General features: G+C 40.2%; 1 protein-coding gene across 5 annotated transcripts in view; it reads right to left on the reverse strand.

Annotated features, from left to right (window-relative positions):
* Positions 1–21,407, reverse strand: part of ENOX1 (ecto-NOX disulfide-thiol exchanger 1) — a 599,613-nt gene that overhangs the window by 279,813 nt on the left and 298,393 nt on the right. For 4 of the 5 annotated variants that reach the window (XM_062194137.1, XM_062194133.1, XM_062194135.1 and 1 more), the window contains one exon: positions 3,501–3,646. The gene's annotated coding sequence lies outside the window, so the exon portion shown is untranslated. The remainder of the gene's footprint in view (positions 1–3,500; positions 3,647–21,407) is intronic. The other variant, XM_062194136.1, reaches the window with a different exon arrangement.

Here is a 21,407-nt window from a genome sequence, read left to right on the forward strand (position 1 = left end):
TAAATACCTTTGAATAAATTTAATCAAGGCTATGAAAGACTTCTATAACAAAAATTATAAAATAACATTAGTGAAAGAAGTTGAATGAGGCACACGGAAAAATCACAAGACTTTCAATGTCCATGGTTTGGGAGAATTAGTATTATACAAATATCCACACTATCCAAAATGATTTAAACATTGAACATAATCCCCATCAAAATACCAATGAAATTCTTCCTTGGTATAAAAACAATCGAAAATTCATATGGAAACACAAAAGACCTCAAATAGCAAAAATAACCCTGAACAAAAAGAATAAAGCTGGAGGCATCACAATACCAGGTTTCAAGACATACTACAGAACTATGGTAACCAAACAGCATGGGACTGACATAGAAACAGAAATACAGACTAAGGGAACAGCACAGGGACCTTAGAAATGAATTTACACATCTAGATAGCTCATCTTTGGCAAAGGTACCAAAATTACTCCATGGGGAAAAGATAGTCTTTTCAAGAAATGGTCCTGGAGAAATCAGATATCCAAATGCAGAAGACTGAAAGAGCTGCTCCCTGCCTCGTACCCTACACAATAAAACAAACAAAGAAAAACCTGAAAATGGATCGAAGACCTAAATGTAAAACTTGGAGCTAGGAAACTAATAGAAGGAAATACAGGAAAAACACTTCAAGACATAGGTATAGGCAACAATTTTTTTGGATATGACTCAAAGTATAGGCAACAAACACAGAAATAGAAAAACGGGACTGTTCAAACCAAGAAGCTTCTGTAGAGAAAAGGAAACAATCAACAGAGCACAGAGACAACCTATAGACTGAAAATATTTGCAAACTGTTCATCTGCGAGAAGACTAACATCCAGAATATCTATGGATATGAGCGCTCAAAAAACTCAACAAGAAAATAAAGAATCCAGCTATGAAATGACAAATAATCTGAGCAGACATTTCTCAGAGGTACAAATGGCCAACTGATATGTGAAAAAATATTCAATATCACAAGACATCAGAAATGGCAATCAAAAACAGAATGTGCTATCATGACACTAGAGTTACAATGGCTATTACCAAAAGACAAAAAGAAACAAATACATGTGACATCGTGGAGGAAAGGGAATTCTTATACACCAATAGTGGGGATGGAAATCCACGTAGCTTTTATGGAAAACAGCATGGAGGTTCCTCAAAAACTAAAAATCAGGGGCCTGGATCTGTGGCATAGCAGGTAAACCTGCTGCCTACAGTGCCGGCATCCCATATTGGTGCTGGTTCGAGTCCCAGCTGTTCCACTTCTGATCCAACTCCCTGCTAAATAACCTGGGAAAGCAGCAGAAGATGGTCGAAGTCATTGGACCCCTGCACCCACGTGGGAGACCTGAAAGAAGCTCCTGGTTCCTGGCTTTGGATTGGCCCAGCTCTGGCCGTTGCAACCATCTAGGGAGTGAATCAGTGGATGGAAGATCTCTCTCACTCTCTGCCTCTGCCTCTCTCTAACTCTGCCTTTCAAACACATAAATAAATCTTTAAAAAAAAATAAACATTGTATATGACCCAACTTTTCCATTCCTGGATGTATATCAAGGAGAATAAAATCAGCCTATCAAAGAGACGCCTGCACTACTATATTCCTTGTAGCACAATTCATAATAGTCAAGATATAGATTCAAGCTGTAATCCCACCAATGGATGACTAGATGGAGAAAGTAGGGTATAAATACACAATGGAATATTAGTCAGCCATAAAAAGGAATGAAATCATGGCATTTGCAGCACAATGGACGGAATTGGAGATCATTATGTTTACAGAAGGGGGTTAGACAAAGACAAATACTGCCTGTTCTCTCTCATAAGTGGAAGTAAAAACCAAAACAAAAATCCACATTTAAAATAGTGATTACTACAGGCTGGGAAAGGTGGGATTATAGGGATAGCGTGGGGTTGTACAAACAGGTACCAAAACAAAGTCAGACAAAAGTAGCCAGTTCTCCTGTTCCACTGTGCTACAGGGTGACTGTATTCTGTGACTTAATTCACAGTAAGGTATTATATGCCATATGAAGAAGAGAAGGAGGCTAGGAGCCTCCTAAATAGGCTCTGAATACAGTGGAAATATAAAGAAATGGGAAGGCTTAGTTGCCTAGTTTGGTTGGTGTTTGCTGTGTGTATATGTGTTGAAATACTGCGCTGCGCCACATAAAGAAACACAAGGATTACATGCTTATCTAAGGAAAAAAAAAATACTTCTCCTTGGCTTCAGACAGACCAAACAGAGTCTCGTGGTAGGCTAGGGAGGAGCACTCAGGTGACTTCCTGAGCTGTTTCCAGCACTAGTGTTTCTATAGGCTTAGCCCTGGGTTCTGACACACGCTGATCTCCTACCAAACTCCCAGTCCGCAGAGTGAAGGTGGAGGCGCGACTTCCTAAGCACCACGTCCCATCATAAACACTCCCTGCCGAGTTAATCATGAGGCCCAACAATGAAGGGTGCAGTGGGAAAACTGGAATCTAGCCCAGCACTGCAGTAAAACCTACTTTGATTTCTCTGTAGAAATAAAAGAAATAAAAAAGTAAAACCACAGTAAAGGGCCATTAAGGGAGAAAACATTTGTCACCGTGGACAGAATAAAAGTCCCAGCAAATGAAATAAATGCCTTGGGAACAGACGTGTCATGGTAGAACGTACAGCGGCCCTTTTTGTCTGCTCTTCATTTAGTTTTCATCCACTCGACGGACTAAGCCTTGCCCTGCACCCTCTCTTTTTTTTCCAGCTGTGACAGATGCGAGGAGAGAATTTAGCTTTTGGTTAGGTCTTTGTCAGTGTTCTGTATGGTACTATCTCAACAGTAAATGCACTTCCAAGATGAAATGGCTGCGCTACAAGCAGGCTTCTTCCTTAAGCAATAATATTGTTAAGTATTTTCTAAACTGTTAATTCACACACACACACGTGACCCCGCCCCCCCCAAAAAAAAACCTATATTATCATTGATAAAACATAAAGTGAAGACCCCTGGTTAAACTAAATGAAAACATTTTTTCTTTCAACTGTGATTTAAGAATTATAAAAATATCATAAAGATGAGACTAGTTGATATTGACAAATACAGTTTTCCTTTTCAATTTTCTAAAATATAATTTATCCATAAGGTAATAACTAATTGAAAGTAATTATGATATATGTAGGCAGTTAACATCTCAATTTGTTGAAACTATTAAGTTAAAATTTATGAACCTGGGAATAAAATTTGTTCTAAGCCAATTTGGAGTATATTTTATTTCTAATATCCTTGTAACACCCCATGGAGTATACCCTAAGTATGACAAATAGCATGCCACATTTCTTTTCATTTGTATCTCCCAATGAAATCAAAGGATTACAATCTGCGCATAATCTACTCCCAAAACTGCTACTGAAATAGAGCACTATTCTCCATTTTAAAAGCATCCCTCAAAATTCATAATAACTGCAGAAAGAAAAATGGAAAAATTAATACCAACCTTAAAACTGCCAGACGATCAGAAGGCAAATGTGTTTTTTGGAGGAACTTGACTGAAACAACTTATTCACGGAAGTCTTTTCAACGAAAGCTGTTCACAAGGGAAGCCCCGTCTAAGACAGCGCAGCTGGGACATGCCAGATGCTTCTGGAAGCAACGGAAAGCACGCCATTAGGAAACAGCCCTCACGGTCGGAAGGTACCGTATTGGCACCTGCAGGTATTATTAGATGACATTAGGGATTTCTATTCATTTGGTGCCCCTTCACCAATGGCGGGGTAGGCCATTAACATTTCAGTACCGCATTTAGAAATTTCTTTTTTTTTTTATTTTTTTTTAATTTTATTTATTTATTTTTTTTTTACAGGCAGAGTGGATAGTGAGAGAGAGAGAGACAGAGAGAAAGGTCTTCCTTTTTGCCGTTGGTTCACCCTCCAATGGCCACTGCGGCCGGCGCATCTTGCTGATCTGAAGGCAGGAGCCAGGTGCTTCTCCTGGTCTCCTATGCGGGTGCAGGGCCCAAGCACTTGGGCCATCCTCCACTGCCTTCCCGGGCCATAGCAGAGAGCTGGCCTGGAGGAGGGGCAACCGGGATAGAATCTGGCGCCCCCGACCGGGACTAGAACCCGGTGTGCTGGCGCCACAAGGCGGAGGATTAGCCTGTTAAGCCACGGCGCCGGCCTGCATTTAGAAATTTCTAAAGGTGAGGATTATTTTGTAACAAAGTGCTGGGATTCCCGCTCTCTGATCAGGCTGGGTCTGTGCGCACTGTGGGCACCCATGCTGTTCCCTGAGTCACTGAGCGTCTGTCACACAGGAGGCACCATGTATTCGTCGACTCTCTGATCAGAACAACAGCCCTGTGGTTTGAGTGCCGGCTCCATTTTACAGGTGAGAAAACTTAACATACACAGATGGCTGAGCTCAACCACAGGCCCTAAGCCTAGCTCGTTCCTTCCTCTCACTCTGTGCCATACGTGATTCAGAAAGAAAAAAAAAAAAAAATCAAGCACAGAACTGATGGCAGAGCAGATAGTGCTGCGATATAGAGAATTAACTCAAATAGGACTAAATGAGCAAAGAAATCATCTTTCCTAATTTGCTCTACTTTCATATCAATTATTGTCTTATTCCATCAGGCCTAAAGAAACACAGACGTCCCGCTTCAGGCAGTGGACTTGTTCTGCCACTTTTCCTCCTTAAGCAAAGACACAGGGTGTGTTGGAAATGGAGGAGCTCCCTTGGGTAGGACGCGGGTTCCGGAGCTCGGCTGCATCAGTAGTGGTGATGCACATTTCTCGCCTTCCCCTGGCCTCTCCATGTGACTCAGAGTTGCCCTGCTGTCGGGGTGGGAGAGGATACTTAGTCTTCCCAATGCAATTAGCAGCAGAGCCCACATCCTCTGTGGATGTCACTGAGCGCTCTTACTGTATCTCCCTGTGGCTACATCTATCCTAATGGCCGGGGGTGATGGAGCACGCCTCAGCACTGGCTCTATCTGGATTTCCGTTCTCGTCTCTCGTCAATTATCTACTTGTTTCTGGTGGTCTGGTGCCGGCGCAGACAGGCCGACAGCCTCCTCCCACCAGCCTTCCCAACACCCACTTTCAAGGTATGTTTCAGGGTCAGTGCCCACCAACTGAGCGCTTCAAAGTGTCCCTCCAAGTGCCGGCTTCTACTGCCACAGACTGTTGTCTGGGTCCTGGAACTCTGAGCTCATTTCCACACTGAGCTTGAAAGGGAGAGCGTCGGGAAGGTCGCGCCCAACTTTGAAAATTTTTAGTTTCTTTTATTTTTGGCAACAGAGGCTGAAAACATGAATACAGAATCGGGGGAAAGAAAATGATTGATAGCATTTTCAAGTCCTTGGGGGGAAAAAAAAAAGAAAAGAAAAAGGAACAGAGCAAAACACAGCCAGCTTATCTTTGCATGAAAGGAAAGCTTGACAAAGAATGCGGAGACAAGTATTTGGACCACAAAATCTAACCAAAGTGACAGGAACGCAAGATAAACAGAAACTCTTTCTAAAAGTGAATTGTTTAGAGCCATTGTCTGTAATCCCACTAAATGAGGGTCTTTTTGCTCTTTACTTGTTAAACTTCTGATTCGGTGATTTGGTGAAGTACTAAGCACTATTACTGTAATGTAAATTTAAAATGTTACCTGAAAAAAAAAAAAAAAAGACCAACAGAGAGGTAGGAGAAAGGGTGGGGGGGAGGAAGGGAGAAAGAGAATATTATTATGTTCTTAGAAGTGTATCTATGTATCACACTGACTCTGTTAAAAACTAATTAAAATTAAAAAAATTAAAGTAAACATACTAACTTGCCTTTTCTTCATGTCATGTAAAAGCAAGTGTCAGGTTATATGCCTAAGCCAGCAAACCAGTTTGTCAGAAAACCCCAATGGCAATTTGCAATTATTTGACCAGTCACGATTTATAGGGTACTTTTCAGTCAAACAATGTTAGAAAACTCCAAGAACACTGGAATAGCAAGAGGATTTTTTCCTTAAGCAACTTCCTGTCTAGTAAAGGGATACAACTAAAATGCCAAAACATAAACGACGGTGGCACCCATTGGTGTTTCAAAGAATGGGGTCTGGGATCACACTGTTGCAGGTATTCGGCTCCATCACTTATTAGCTGTGTGACCTTGACCAAGGCACCTAAGTTCTTTAACCCGAGCTCCCCCCATCCACCTGACACTTTTTCTTCGAATAGCGTTTTGAGGATTAAGTGGGATGAGCCAGATAAAACTGGTGCACTGAGAAGCAGAGAGTCAGAGCCCACGGGGGGTCAGGAAATCACAGTGGCAGTGCTGGACAACACAGCCTGAAGATGGCAGTGAGGCTGCAAGTGCTTTGGGGCTTCAGAGGAGTGAGTAGATCCCCTCTGTGGGCGCTGAGGGCAACACAGCAGGTGTCAGTGAGGAAGCCACCATTTAAGACCAACTTAAACAAACACACATAAATGGTTAGGTTTTCAGGGACATCCTGTGGTGATAACTGGGAAGTTAGCAAATGAGGTATTTTAGGGGGGAAAAAAAAGTCCAGGAAAGTAGAGATTATTTTCCAAAATTCTGTGTGACGGTAGATGGCTACCAATCACAACACAGTGAGGAAACGAGGCAACGAAGAAAACATACGTACTGCACTTAAGAGAACTGCCATGTCCCACAGGCCCCTGTAGTCAGCTGTAATCCAAAATGACATGGTGGCTTTCAATGGAAACTGGCAAGCTCTAGACATGACATTTTTAAACTGAGCCTCAAATTTAAATCCTAGAGCTTGCGACTCAAATCTCCAATGTGACCTTTCCTGGGTATTGTTCAAGAAAACACGCCTGTCACTGTGGAGGGAAACCACACACTCTTTTCCTCTGCACAGTGTAATGAAAAGATGCACTATATTGTTAGAGACACAGAACCACAAAATGACTGTGGCTATGAATCTTTAGAAGTCATGAAAACAGGCCGGCGCCGTGGCTCAATAGGCTAATCCTCCGCCTTGCGGCGCCAGCACACCGGGTTCCTGGATTCTGTCCCAGTTGCCCCTCTTCCAGGCCAGCTCTCTGCTGTGGCCCGGGAGTGCAGTGGAGGATGGCCCAAGTGCTTGGGCCCTGCACCCGCATGGGAGACCAGGAGAAGCACCTGGCTCCTGCCTTTGGATCAGTGTGGTGCGCCGGCCACGGCGGCCATTGGAGGGTGAACCAATGGCAAAGGAAGACCTTTCTCTCTGTTTCTCTCTCTCACTGTCCACTCTGCCTGTCCAAAAAAAAAAAAAAGTCATGAAAACAAAGCCTTTGTTTGACTTTGTATCAGTCATTTAGAAACCTCTTATTGTATTAGCTAACATTCCTGTTTCCTCCACGTTCTGGGCTCTGTTCAATTCAGAAGCTTGGCAGGAATCTCATCAGTTATAGATTTAAAATATGGACTCTCAATGTACCCCATTTATAAGGGCTCTGTGAGACAAGCCACGCTGCCCGTTGCAGACCCATACAACACTTTACAGACTTGGAGGCCCACATAATATTGTATTAAACAGAAAAACAAAAGCATACTTCCCTTGCTTCCTAGCCTGAGGGTGTCTGCTTAAGGACAGTGCTATGCTTCGAATGCCCCCTCCAAAGCTAACATGCTGTCAATGTGTTAGTGTGCAGAGGTGGGAATCCTTAGGAGGTGATTGGGCCATTCGATCTCCTCCCTCCTGAACAGGATTTAAGACTCTTATAAAAGAGGCTTCTCATAGCAATCAGTAGAAGCATTCCTCCCACCCCAAGAATTATCTGGAAGCAAGGAGCAGTCCCCGCCAGAAAACTGAACCTTACAGCATCTTGATCTTGGACTTCCTGGCCTCCAGAACTGATAGAAAATCATTTTGCAATAAATTATCCAGTCTATGATATTTTGTTAAAACAGAACCAAATGAACTAAGATAAATTGGGAACAGAGAAGTGGAATACAGTTACAACAAATAGCTAAAGATGCAGACAAGACTTTGGTACTGGGTCATAGGTACAGGCTGGAAGAACGTTGCAGCCAAAGCTGGAAGAACCAGGTATGGATATGAAAGCAGCATTAGGGCAATTCTGGTGAGGGCTCAGAAGAAGAGTGCTGTAAAGAAAGGTTCATTCTTCTTTCGAATTACTCAGGTGGCTGTGAACTGAATGTTGGTTAGAAATATGGATGTGAAAGCTACTCTGTTGCTATCTCAGACAGAAATAAGATACAGGACACTGGAGAGTGTACAAAGAGCCATTTTTTTTTGTTGTTGTTAAAAAGTAGCCAAATAATGTCTTGTCCTAGGATTTTGTGGAAGGTAGAACTTAAGAGCAATGAACTAGGATATTTGGTAGAAGGAATCTCTATACAGGGAAACATTCAGAATGCTGCATGGAATTTGTTAACTGCTTATAGCAAAATTCAAGAGGACAGAAATGACTTGGCAGATGTTACAATTAAGAGAAGCAGAATGTAAAGATTTGGGAAATTCTCAAAGTGGCCATGTAAAGAATAAAAGAAGAGTGTTTAGGATAGAATGCCTGGGTATGACCAAGCAACCACTCAGTATGAAGATTAGGAGAGACAGAAGAAAGCCGGACCATCATATGAATCATCAAGACAATGAGAGAATGATTCTGAAGACATTTAAGAGAGCATCAAGATCACCATGCCCATCACAACCCCAGAGTGCGAGTGCCTAGACCCAGGGCACCCGGGGGACCTCTGGGCTTCCTGCTTGGGGCCGCCAGCCTCCTATCTCTGTGCCCCACATTTGTTCCCTGCAGTGCTCAGGTGGGCCCACGTGCAACTTGGGCCACCACTGCAGCAAGCACAGGCCGTACAGACTCTGCAGAGCTGCAGCGTAAGAGCCGTACTTCTACCTAGATTTCAAAGGATGTCTGGGACAGGCTTGGGGCCAAGAAAGACTCGTCATGGGGGTGGGGTTGTGGCGAACAGCTCCCACTAGGGCAATGCCCAGCAGAACCCTGGGGCTTGGGCCACTGCAGAGGGCCCTCATAGGATAATATGTGAAGGAACCATGAGGTTATAAAGTCTGTGATCATGGTGCCAGTAGGTTTAGCTGCCTGATGAGGCCTGCCTGCCCCAAGAATTCATAACTGTAGAGCTACTAGCATGCAACTCCAGCCTAGAAGAAGCAGAAGCAGTGGGCTCCAACGCATGGCAGCTACTGTATGTTCTGCGTCCAGCCACTCAGTGGGAAGGAGTGCGCTGAGCCTTAGAGACTCTGCTCCTGCCCTAGTCTATCTGGAAAGCAAGACATGAAGATGAAGGCTGTTGTCAAGTTTGAAGATTGAACAATGTTTGCTCTGTTGGGTTTTGCACTTACTTGGGATCTGTTACTCCTTTCTTCTTTCCTGTTTTTCCCTTTGGAATAGAAATGTCTGTCCTGCACTTACCCCACTATTGTGTTTTGGAAGCACATAACTGGCTTGATTTCACAGGTTCACTGCTAGGGAGCAATCTGCCTCAGGATGAATCACTCATGCCTTGTGTTTGTGTCACAGATATCTGATTCAGAGACTGTGGACTTCAGACACCTGAGTTGATGCTGAAAAAAGTGAAGGCTTTTGGCCTACTGAGAGTGGATGAATATATTTTGTATGGGAGAAGAACATGTACGTTGGGGCAGGGGCAAGGACAGAATGCTGTAGTCTGATGGTGTTTCCAATGTGATAGTATTAGGAGGTGCAGACATTAAGAGGTGATCAGGCCATGAAGGTTCCTCCCTTGTGAATGGCTTTATAGCCCTTGTAAAAGAGACTCCATGCAGCCCTCAGTAGTTTGCTGTTCCACCTTCTGCCATGTGAGGATACGATGTTCCTTCCTCTCCCCTCAAGACGAACTGTCCTCCTACCACCTATGCCCTATCTCAAACCTGGGTCCTTTCACATGTTGTTCATTGTGTTTGGAGAAGACTCTTTCCTGTTCCCTCACCACTGGGCAACCTAAAGCAAAGTCGTCAAGGATGCCTAAGTTGTATTCTACTTGTTACCCGACTCCATACTAGGATTTCTCCCTTTGTGTATCTACTCACTCCTCCTTTTCCCATGTACCTTGAGTGTCGGCTGCATCTGTTGACTTCTAAAGAATTACAGTCTGACAAAAGTGATGGGAAATCACAGGTCTCTTGACCTCTCCCTCTGCAGACATTGGCTGCCATGCTGTGGCCTGTCCTATGGATAAGCCTTCTGGAACAGGACAGAGGCAAGCTTCTGAGGCCGTAGCCCATGGAGTACTGAAGCCCTCAGTCTACCAGCCTCAGGAACTGAATCCTAACCACAACCAGTGAGTGAAATATGACCGTAGTCCCTGCCCTAACTGGGACGACAATGTGCCTGGCCAATGAATTATGAGATCCAGCACTAAGGCCCAGCTAAACCATGTACAGATTACTGTGGTGGTTAATTTTATGTATCAACTTGCCTGGGCCACAATACCCAAATTTTGGTCAAACATGAGTCTGGCTATTGCTATAGTACTTATTTTTTAGATGAAATTAACATTTAAACCAATAAAGCAGTAGTCAAATTAATCTCAATAAAGAAGATTGCCTTCCATTAAATGGGTGGATCTCACCTAATCAAATGAAATCCTTAAAAAGCAAACAGATCTAGATTCCCCCAGGAAAGAGGGAATTCTGCCGCCAGGATGCCTTTGAACTTAGGCTGCAGTATCAACTCCTCCCTGGGTCTCCTGTCTGTTGGGCTGCCGAAGAGATTTTTGTATTTAATAGTCTTCAAAATAACATCAGCTCATCCCAAAGAATAAATATATCTCCATTTCTCACTCTCTGTATGTGTGTGTGTGTGGAGAGAGAGAGAGAAACATGCACTCGGCAAGGATTTATTAGGAAACTGGCTTAAGTCCCATGACAGGCCATCTTCAAGCTAGAGAACCAGGAGAGCCAATAGCATGGTTGAGTCCAAGTGTGAAAGCCTCAGAACCCAAGGAAGCCAGTGAGATAAATGCCCATCCGAAGTCAAAGGCCCAAGAACCCAGGGAATCACTGGCTGGAGTCGTGCAGTCCAAATGCTGGGAAGCTGGAGTTCTGGCACCCAAGGGCAGAAGGAAAAGGGTCTTGGTTCTGAGACAGAAAACACAAATTTGCTCTCCTTCTGCCTTCCTGTTCCTTCTGGACCCCCAGCCAACTGGCTGATGCCCAACCACATTGAGGACAGATCTTCCCCACTCAGTCTAACAACTCAAATACCAACCTCCTTCAAAACAGCCTCACAGACACACTCAGAACAGCCCAATTGTTCTAACCAAATGCCAGACCACCTGGGTTTTCCTTTCAGCAGAAGAGGGATGGGCTCAGTGCCTGATATAGCACGGAAAATAAAACAATGCTTTACCAGCTATCAGGCTATCCATTAATCCAGTTGACATCTAAAATCAACCATTAAAATAATCACAATTGACTAATGCATTGAACAACATATACTGTGAGAATAATATGAGACAACCCCCAAAGTGCACACCACATTGAATTCTAATTACTTTTAAAATGCATTAAAAAAAGGTACAAATAAACATGAAAAGTGTATGAGAGCACCAAATATTCTTTCACAATAGTTAGCAAAGAAGTAGAGATGAGACAAGTCATGGCCCACTACAGGCTGAAATGGCAATTTTATGGAGTTAGAGAACAAAACTAGAGTGTGAACTCCAGAATAACAAATATTAACTTTTGTTGTAGTCTGGTTTATAGTTATCAGAAGCATTTTTGTATGCCATGGATTTTGACGAGGAGTGTTTTTGAACATGCATATGGCATCAGTGTCTGGAATAAGGGGAAAAAGGAGGAGACTATTGCTAAAAGGGTGAGTCAGAGAGACACGAGGGAAAAGATAAAACAAGGGCTGCTTAGAAGAAAAATGTATAGATTGAAAAGAAATTCCAGGATTACATGAAACTGATGATGTGAGAAAATAAATAGTCAAAGATTAGAAGACTGGGTCTGGGGAAAACTGTGAAACTGCTGGCAGAGTGTAGAAATTCAAGAGAGGAGCTGATGTGTGTCTGCGTGGCCACTGAGTGAAAGCAGTGGTGCCTTTGCTTGGAGATTTGCATAGTTTGACAAATGCTGCATTCCTTCCTATGTGTATGAGTACTGAAAACCCAAGGTTTCCTAAATCCTTCCCTCAGATAGCAGTAGAGAATATCAAAAACTAGTCTTCGGCCGGCGCCGCGGCTCAATAGGCTAATCCTCCGCCTAGCGGCGCCGGCACACCGGGTTCTAGTCCCAGTCAGGGCACCGGATTCTGTCCCGGTTGCCCCTCTTCCAGGCCAGCTCTCTGCTGTGGCCCGGGAGTGCAGTGGAGGATGGCCCAAGTACTTGGGTCCTGCACCCCATGGGAGACCAGGAGAAGCACCTGGCTCCTGCCATCGGATCAGCGCGGTGTGCCGGCCGCAGCGCGCCAGCCGCGGCGGCCACTGGAGGGTGAACCAATGGCAAAGGAAGAACTTTCTCTCTGTTTCTCTCTCTCACTGTCCACTCTGCCTGTCAAAAAAAAAAAAAAAAAAAACACAACAACTAGTCTTCAATTTTTTCCCAGTGGGTGTACAATTCACATGCAGTAAGACACACTGATGTTAAGTGTATACATCTACACTCAAGGCAAGATAAAAGGCATGTCCACCACCCTCACAAGGCAAGCCCTCCCAAACACAACATTCTAATTTCTCTCACAATAGATGTCTTTTCCATGTGCTTGAACTCCATAGATATAGAATTATATCCTACAGCATGTGTTCTTTCATGTCTGGCTTCTTTTCCTGAGAGCTATCATTCCTGTTAAATCTATTATCAGTGAATTCATGAGTATTATTCTACTGTATAAGTCAGTCATCTCCCATGATACGAGTGGTATTCCATTGTATGAACACGCCACAGTTTATTATCCATTCTCCCATTCATGGACACTTGCATTGATCCAGTATTTGACTATTATAAAAGAACTATTATGACATTTTTACAAGGCTTTATATTATTATACAGAGCTGCAAAGCTTTCATTTAACTAGGTGTGAGTTTGCTGGGACACAGTGCAGGTACATGTTTAAGGTAATAAGGAGCCACCAGTTTTTCAAAAATAGCTATACCATTTTACCCTCTCATCAGCACTATATCAGAGTTTCTGTATTACCATACTTCACCAATGTTTGGTGCCCTGGGTCTTTCTATTTTTAGCTATTCTAATGTGTATGAAGTGGCTCATAAACCTGAATTTTCCTTGTGACTAATGGTGTCATTATCACAGCTTCAGATGTTTATTAAATAATCTTGTATCTTCTTTGGGGAAGGTTCTTTTTGATTAACTTTCCCATGAGGGGAAAGGCTTTCTTTGTATGAAGTTGTAAAGATTATATATGCTTGATTCAGCTCCCCTGTCATATGTATGTATGGGAACTTATTTTCTCACTCTGTGGTTTGTCTACTTACAATGTCTTTCAATGATTAGCTTTTAATTTTTTTCGAAGTATAACTTTTCTCCATTATGTGATTGCCTTTGTTATCCCAAGAAAGAGCTGTCATATTTCCAATATATTACACTATTTTTTTCCAGAAGACTTACAGTTTTTACATTTATGTAAAGGACTACAGAGTTGGGAGAAAAAAAAACTAGAGTGTGAATTACAGAATAAATATATTTTTCTGTATGGTGTGAAATATGCATTGACATTTACTTTATTTTATTACAGTTAATAAAGTTTCTTTTTTCTATTTTTTAAAAAAATTATTTAAGTGATACAAGTTTCATGTATTTCATATCTACAGATTTAGGAACATAGTGAGACTTCTCACACTACTCTCCCTCCTGCCCATATTCCAACCCTTCTTCCTCCACCCTCTCCCATTCCCACTCTTGATTTTTATAAAGATCTATTTTCAATTTACTTAACGATCACAGAGTAGTTTCTTAATGTGTCCTTCCTTTATTCCATGAAATTTCAATGGTATCTGTGAAAACTCAATCAGCTTTCTAAGTATTTGTCTATTTCCAGACAATCTATTCTATTTCAGTCATCTATTTGCTAATCCTTATTTAATATCATATTTTCTTTTTTTTTTTAATTTTACAGGTAGAGTTACAGAGAGAGAGAGAGAGAGAGAGAGAGAGAGAGAGAGACAGACAGAGAGAAAGGTCTTTTTTCTGTTGGTTCACTCCCCAAGTGGCCGCCACTGCCAGCACTGTGCAAATCCGAAGCCAGGAGCCAGGTGCCTCTTCCTGGTCTCCTGTGAGGGTGCAGGGCCCAAGCACTTGGGCCATCCTCCACTGCACTCCTGGGCCACAGTAGAGAGCTGGACTGGAAGAGGAGCAACTGGGACTAGAACCCCGTGCCCATATGGGATGCCAGTGCCAAAGGCAGAGGATTAACCAAGTGAGCCATGGCACTGGCCTCCTAATATCATATTTTCTTAATTATTGATGCTTGATACTAAGTCTTGAAATCAGGGTTCGTCTCACAACAGTGTCATTCTTTGTTTGAAAGTGGTTTGACATTTCCAAGTCTTTGTATTTCCATATAAATTTTAGACCCAGTGCATCAATTTTCATCAAAAACAAAAATAAAAATTACCGTTTGGTACTGTACTATTTTTTTGAAAAGCAACATCTTAATTACTTGAATATTTCATGTAAAACACTGTGTATCTCTCTACTTTTTTAAGCCTTCCTAAATTTTTCCTAGAAACATCTTATTATTTTCAGTGTACAGGTCTTTAACTTCTTTCTTTAATTATATTAAATTTTTATGGTTTGAATATTACTATACTGATAGTTTGTAATTAATTTTCTAATTGCTTCTTAATTTATAGAAATTGAATTGGTATTTTATATTGACTTTGAATTGTGAGACTTTACTAAATTCAATTGATTACATAAATCTTTTTAACTTTCTTGGGATTTTTGTACACTATTTTTCCTTTCCATACAGAGTTTGTAATTACTCTTTGCAAGTAGAGATAGATTTATTACTTTTTTTCCTTCCATTCTGTATGCTTTTCTTTTTTTCTTTTTTTACGAGCCCTATGGCTAGGATCTACACATAGTACAAACCTGGCTGAAAATGGGAAGATTAGACATTCACACCTTTATCCTGATTTAGAAGGAATGCATTCATTGTTTCAACATTAGCTGCAGGCTTTCCATAGATCTGTTTACAAAGATTAAAGATCTCTTTTATTCCTGGTTTGGCTGAGTTATTTTTTAATCATGATTAGTTGTTATAATTTTATCAAATGATGTCTCCACACCTATGAAGATACTCATGTGATTTTTTTGAATCATGTAGTCTATTACTGGGAATAATTTTCTTAATATTAAAACATACTTACATATCTGGAATAAATCTACTTGGTCATGATATATTATTGTTTTTACACATCACTTCATCATGTATTTTTAAAATTTCTTTCCTAGTTGTATTATTAAATATTTTATATATGTTCTATGATCGTGAATGATACTGATGAGTAATTTTCGTCACAATGTCCTTATCAGGACTTGGTAGCAGGGGTACAAAGGGACATCTAGATATGTGTGATATCATTCCTGGGTCATATAAACTTATCAATTGAAAAATGGGCCTAATATAGACATATTTAATTTTGAGTCCCACCTTCAGTTGCCTTTGCAAGGATTCACAGGTGTTATCCAGCCATGGGCCAGACAGTCTCCAACCCTGGTTAGGGTCATGTAGACTTAAAAAGTGTTCTTTACAACTTTAATTAATATTATTCCATTCTTAAATGTTTGAAAGCATTCACTAAAACATTTTTTTTTTTGGTATCTGGAATTCTCTTTGAAGGCTTTTAATTATAAAATTCAATTTATCCTAAAAATACAGAGCTACTCCCACTTTCTATTTCTTCTTATATCAGCTTTAGAGAAATTTATCACACTAGAAGTAAAATTTTTCCACTATATCTGAGATGATTTTCTTATATCCTGTAATAATTCTTATACTGGGGTTTCTTTCTATCCATTTCACTTGGCCAAACTATATCTACTGCCTTTGACCTCATTTTTTGACATTAAGTTCAATGTCATTATATCTTCTTCAGAGAGCTTCTGCAATCCTTACTAATTTAATGCTTCACTGTCACTTATTTGTCATTTTTCTTCCTTAGTTTATTTTATCTCTGTAAAATAGCACATGGGATCCTTGAAGCTAGAGATTATACTTTAAGCTTCATTGTTCTCCATATCATTTAGCACAATCTTTTTATGCTCAATAAATATTTCTGGAATTATTGATTTATCTACTCCATGGGTTAGTTCAATGTCTATTGTGGATGAGCATCTCATCAGGACATAAACATGCAAATGTTAAAAATAATGATAATTAAAACTGAGGTTCAAGGCCAGCACCGTGGCTCAATAGGCTAATGCTCCGCCTAGCGGTGCCGGCAGTCTAGGTTCTAGTCCCGGTCGGGGTGCCGGATTCTGTCCCGGTTGCCCCTCTTCCAGGCCAGCTCTCTGCTATGGCCCGGGAAGGCAGTGGAGGATGGCCTAAGTGCTTGGGCCCTGCACCTGCACGGGAGACCAGGAGAAGCACCTGGCTCCTGCCTTCAGATCAGCGCAGTGCGCCGGCTGCGGCAGCCATTGGAGGGTGAACCAATGGCAAAGGAAGACCTTTCTCTCTGTCTCTCTCTCTCTCACTGTCCACTCTGCCTGTCAAAAAAAAAAAAAAAAAAAAAAAAAAAAAAACAACTGAGGTTCAGTGCATCAAAATTCACAGAAGCCACCCTGAAAGAGCTCCCAATGGCCAAAAATGTAGCCACTTGATAAACTAAATAATAAAAGATTACACTATATGATCCTAAGAATAAAATAAGTATCTATGAGTCCAACGATGTAATAAATGGTTGAACAAATAGCTGAATGAATGGAGACAACAGACAAGTGTCTCCCTTGAAGATTTCTAAATTTTTAAAAATGAGGAAAATAGAATCACTAGAACACCTACCAGTAACTGTTATAGGAAATATCCAATGAAGAATACCAATATAAGTGGGTAAAACATTTATAAGATCCAGAGAGTTAAGCAGTCTCAAAGAAAAGTACATGTGGTGGTTTTAACATATGCCTAGAATTATTTGATAGTTCTCCTACTAGGAGATGGAGCTTAATTTTTCTCTCCTTGTCTGCGGGCTTGACTTGCTTGAAAGGAATATAATATGGAAAAGGAAAATGAGAAACCTAGCAGGCACTTTAACCAAGTAATTAAAGTCACACTGATAGCATGTACCTTTAATATCATGAGAAACTCACTTCAACTCTGTGACATTCTTACCTTTAAATACATAAGCCTAGTCTAACATCAGGGAAAAGAATGAAGAATATTTTATGAAATATGTGACTTGTACTTTTCAAAGCTATCAAAGTCAGAAAAGTCAAGGAAAAACTGTGAAACTATCATGGATTGGTAGAGACTACTGAAATATGAACATAATCCTTGTGGAATCCTACACTGGGTCCTGGAACAGAAAAAGCACAAAACTGAAATACTGGCAAAGTAGAATAAAGTTGGACTATAGTTAATTGTACTGTACCAATGTTAATCTCTTAGTTTTGGTACATGAACCACAGTAAAAAGGTTACACTAGGGCAATTTAGTGGTACTATCATGAGTACTAGGCATAACAAGTACTTCTAAATGGATGCAGGATGCCACCAGAGAAAGAAAAGTCAGTATTTACACTTAAAAACAGACCCCAAAATTCACCCAACCTGTCCATAGACCCCAGGAGCAGGCCCACCCACAAACTTCATTAAATGCCCACCTGTCAACCCTGTCAACTGATCTTCCCAGAATCCTGAGCTGGGCTGACTGGTGAAGGGAGCTACGTGCTAATGTCTGTCTACAAACAGCAGAGGAGGTGACTGTTTCCTCCAACGTCCAGACACCAATACATGACTACGTGAATCACAAAGAACCAAGAAAATGTGATACAACCAAAAGGAAAAAAAAAATAAGTCTAGTAACCAACCCTGAAGAAATGGAGATCCATGAACTGCTTGGCAAAGAATTAAAAATAATCATCTTAAAGAAGTTTAGTGAGATTCCAAGGAGTACACACAAACTAAACGAAGTCACAAAAACAATAAATGAACAAAATTAGAAATTCAACAAAAAGACAAAAACCATATCAAAGAGTCTCAAGCTCAAATTCCAACACCGGAACTAAAAACTTAAATAGAGAACTCCAACAGCAGAAGAGATCAAGCAGAAGAAACAATCAACAGACTCAAAGACAGGCCACTTCAAATATTCAGTCAGAAGAGCATAAATAAAAGATAATAATTAAAAAAAGAATGAAGAAAGCCTATTAGAGTTATGGGACATCATAAAGGAAAGCAGTTTAGGCATTATGGAAAATTTAAGAAACGAGAGAAAAAGTTGTTGGAAATTTATTTAGAGCAATAAGGGCAGTAAACTTTCAAATCCGTGGAGATAAATAAAATCCAGATTAATTAAAGGCAAAGAACCCAAATAGGTAGAACCTAAAAAAGTGATGAAACAAATTTTCAAAACATCAACAACAAGAGAAAAGTGACTCATCAGCAAAAATGTTACAGGCAAAAGGAGAGTGGAACCATACATACCAAGTGCTAAATGAAGAAACTGCCATTCAGGAATACTATACCCGGCAAAACTCCCTTAAAAATAAGGGAGTTAAGGATGTTACGAGACAAAAAAGCAAAAAGAAAAACAAAACAAAACACCACCTAGGGAGTTTGTCACCTACCTTGCAGGAAGTGCTAAAGGGAGTTCTTTAAGAAGTGAGAGGACACTAAACAGAAAAGAATATCAAAGTATAAGGTTTACTTAAACCCTAGAAAGAAAAGTGAAACAACAAAAGTACTAAGAATAGCTGTAATAACAAAAATTTGTTATAGGATATATACCATACAAAGAAAGAATGGATATCAAAATGTGTGTATATGTAGACTAGAGGGGTACTTTTGTATGCAACTGGAGTTATGTTATCTCCTTACAATAAAATGTGATAGGAAGTCTGAGACAAGCCTCTGGGTAATCACAAAGGAAAAACTGCAGTAGATACAAAAAGAATAAGGAAAAGAGAATCAGTATATCAACACACACATACACAAAAAATCATCAAATAACAAAGACCACAACTTGTAGCAACCAGCCTAGGAAATCATTCAGGGTTAAATAAAAATGAAGAAAATTGGATTTCCTTAAAGGAAAAAAATTGACAAACCTTAGCTAAACTAGGAAAAAAAATAGAGAAAAACTCAATAAATAAAATCAGAATTGAAAGAGGAGACACTGCAACTAATGCCACAGAAATAGAAAAGATAAGGGACTATCATGAACAACTATAAGCTGGCAAACTGTATAACGAAAAGAAATGCATAAATTCCTAGAAACACATAACTTATCAGAATGAATCATGAAGAAACAGAAAGTCTAAACAGATCAGTAACAAATAAGAAGGTTAAATCAATAACCAAAAATCTTCCAACAATGAAAATCCAAGTACTAGATGGCTTCACAGGTGAACTCTACCAGACATTTACAGAATTAACACCAATATTCTAAAACATCTCCAAAACCAGAAGAGAGAAGACTTCTGAACTCATTTTACGAGGCCAGTCACCCCGACAAAAACCCAAAGACATAACAAAACAGTAGGCTCATAACCCTGTGTATTGATGCAAAAATCCTCAACAAAATAATAGCAAACCAAATTTAAAAACACATTAAAAGAGTAATATATAAAGGCCAAATGGTATTTATCTCAGGATGCAAGTATTCTTCAACATATGAAAACCACTCTATGTGATAAACCGCATTACCAGAATGTGGATTTAAAAAACCACAATCATCTTTTTTTTAAAAAGTTTATTTATTTGAAAGGTAGAGTTACAGAGAGGCAGAGGCAGAGAGAGAGAGAGAGAGAGAGAGAGAGAGAGAGAAAGAGAGGTTTTCCATCTGCTGGTTCACTCCGCAAATGGCTGTAACTATCAGAGCTGAGTGCAGGGGCCCAAGGATTTGGGCTGTTTTCTACTGCTTTCCTAGGACATAGCAGAAATCTGGATCAGAAGTGGAGCAGCCGGGACTCGAACTGGTGCCCATATGGGATGCTGGCACTGCAGGCAGTGGCTTTACCTGCTATGCCACAGTGTTGGCCCACATTATCATATTAAGGCAGAAAAAAATGCTTGAAAAAATTCAATATACTTCCACGATAAGAACAGAAAACATATTAGGTACATAAGGGAACTACCTTAACACAAAAAAGTTATTTGTAAAAAACCCACACCCACAAGTAACATCATACTCAATGATTAAACCAAAAACAAAAACAAAAACCCAAAAGCTACTCTGGTCAGAAACAGGAAAGGAGACCCGCTTTCATCATTTCTTTTCAACAGAGTGCTGGAATTCTAGCCAGAGCAATTAAGCAAGAAAATAAAAGGCATCACAACTAGGAAGTCTCTATTAGCCAATATGATTTTCCATGTTGAAGACTCTAAAGAATACACAAAAATTATTAGGATAAATAAATTCAATGAAGCTGAAGGCTACAAAATCAACCCAAAAGAATCACTTCTGTTTCTATACACTAACAATTAATGTCCAGAAAGGAGATTAAGAAAACAATCCCATTTACAGTAATATCAAAAAAAGAATAAAATACTTAGGAATAAATTTAATCAAAGAGGTAAAAAATTTGAGTACAGATCTATAAAACATTGATGAAAGAAATTAAAGCATACAAAAATAAATGGAAAGAAACCATCCCACGTTAATGAATTGGGGGATTTCATGCTAAAATATTTATATCCAAAGTAATTTATGAATCCAATGAAAGTCCTATTAAAATCCCCTTGGCACTTACTATGGAAATAAAGAATAAAAAAAGGAGGAGGAGGAGGAAGAGAAGTATGGTGCTGGGTGGAAGGGGGGAAGAAAGAGAGGAAAAGCCTAAAATTTAAGGGAAAAATCAACAAAATGAAAAGACAACCTACAGAACGCTAGAAAATGCATTTGAAACAGTTATCTCATAAAAAGCTGGTTAGTATCTGAAATATATAAGGAATTCTTACAACTCAATACAATTAAAAGGAAGTGAATGGATAATTCTCCAAGGTAGACATGCACACTGTCAACTGGTATATGAAAATGTATTCAGCATCACTAATCATCTGGGAAATACAAATCAAAACCACAATGAGATACCACCCCTGCCTCTATTAGGTTGGCTACTATTAATAAAAAAAGATAATAAACGTGGATAAAGATGCAGAAAATGGGCAATTTTTATACACTATTCCTAGGAATGTAAATTGGTGCAGATACTACAGAAAACAGTATGGAAAGGCCTCAAAATATAAAGAG

Source organism: Lepus europaeus, chromosome 6 (assembly GCF_033115175.1).
Source record: "Lepus europaeus isolate LE1 chromosome 6, mLepTim1.pri, whole genome shotgun sequence".
NCBI lineage: Eukaryota > Metazoa > Chordata > Mammalia > Lagomorpha > Leporidae > Lepus > Lepus europaeus.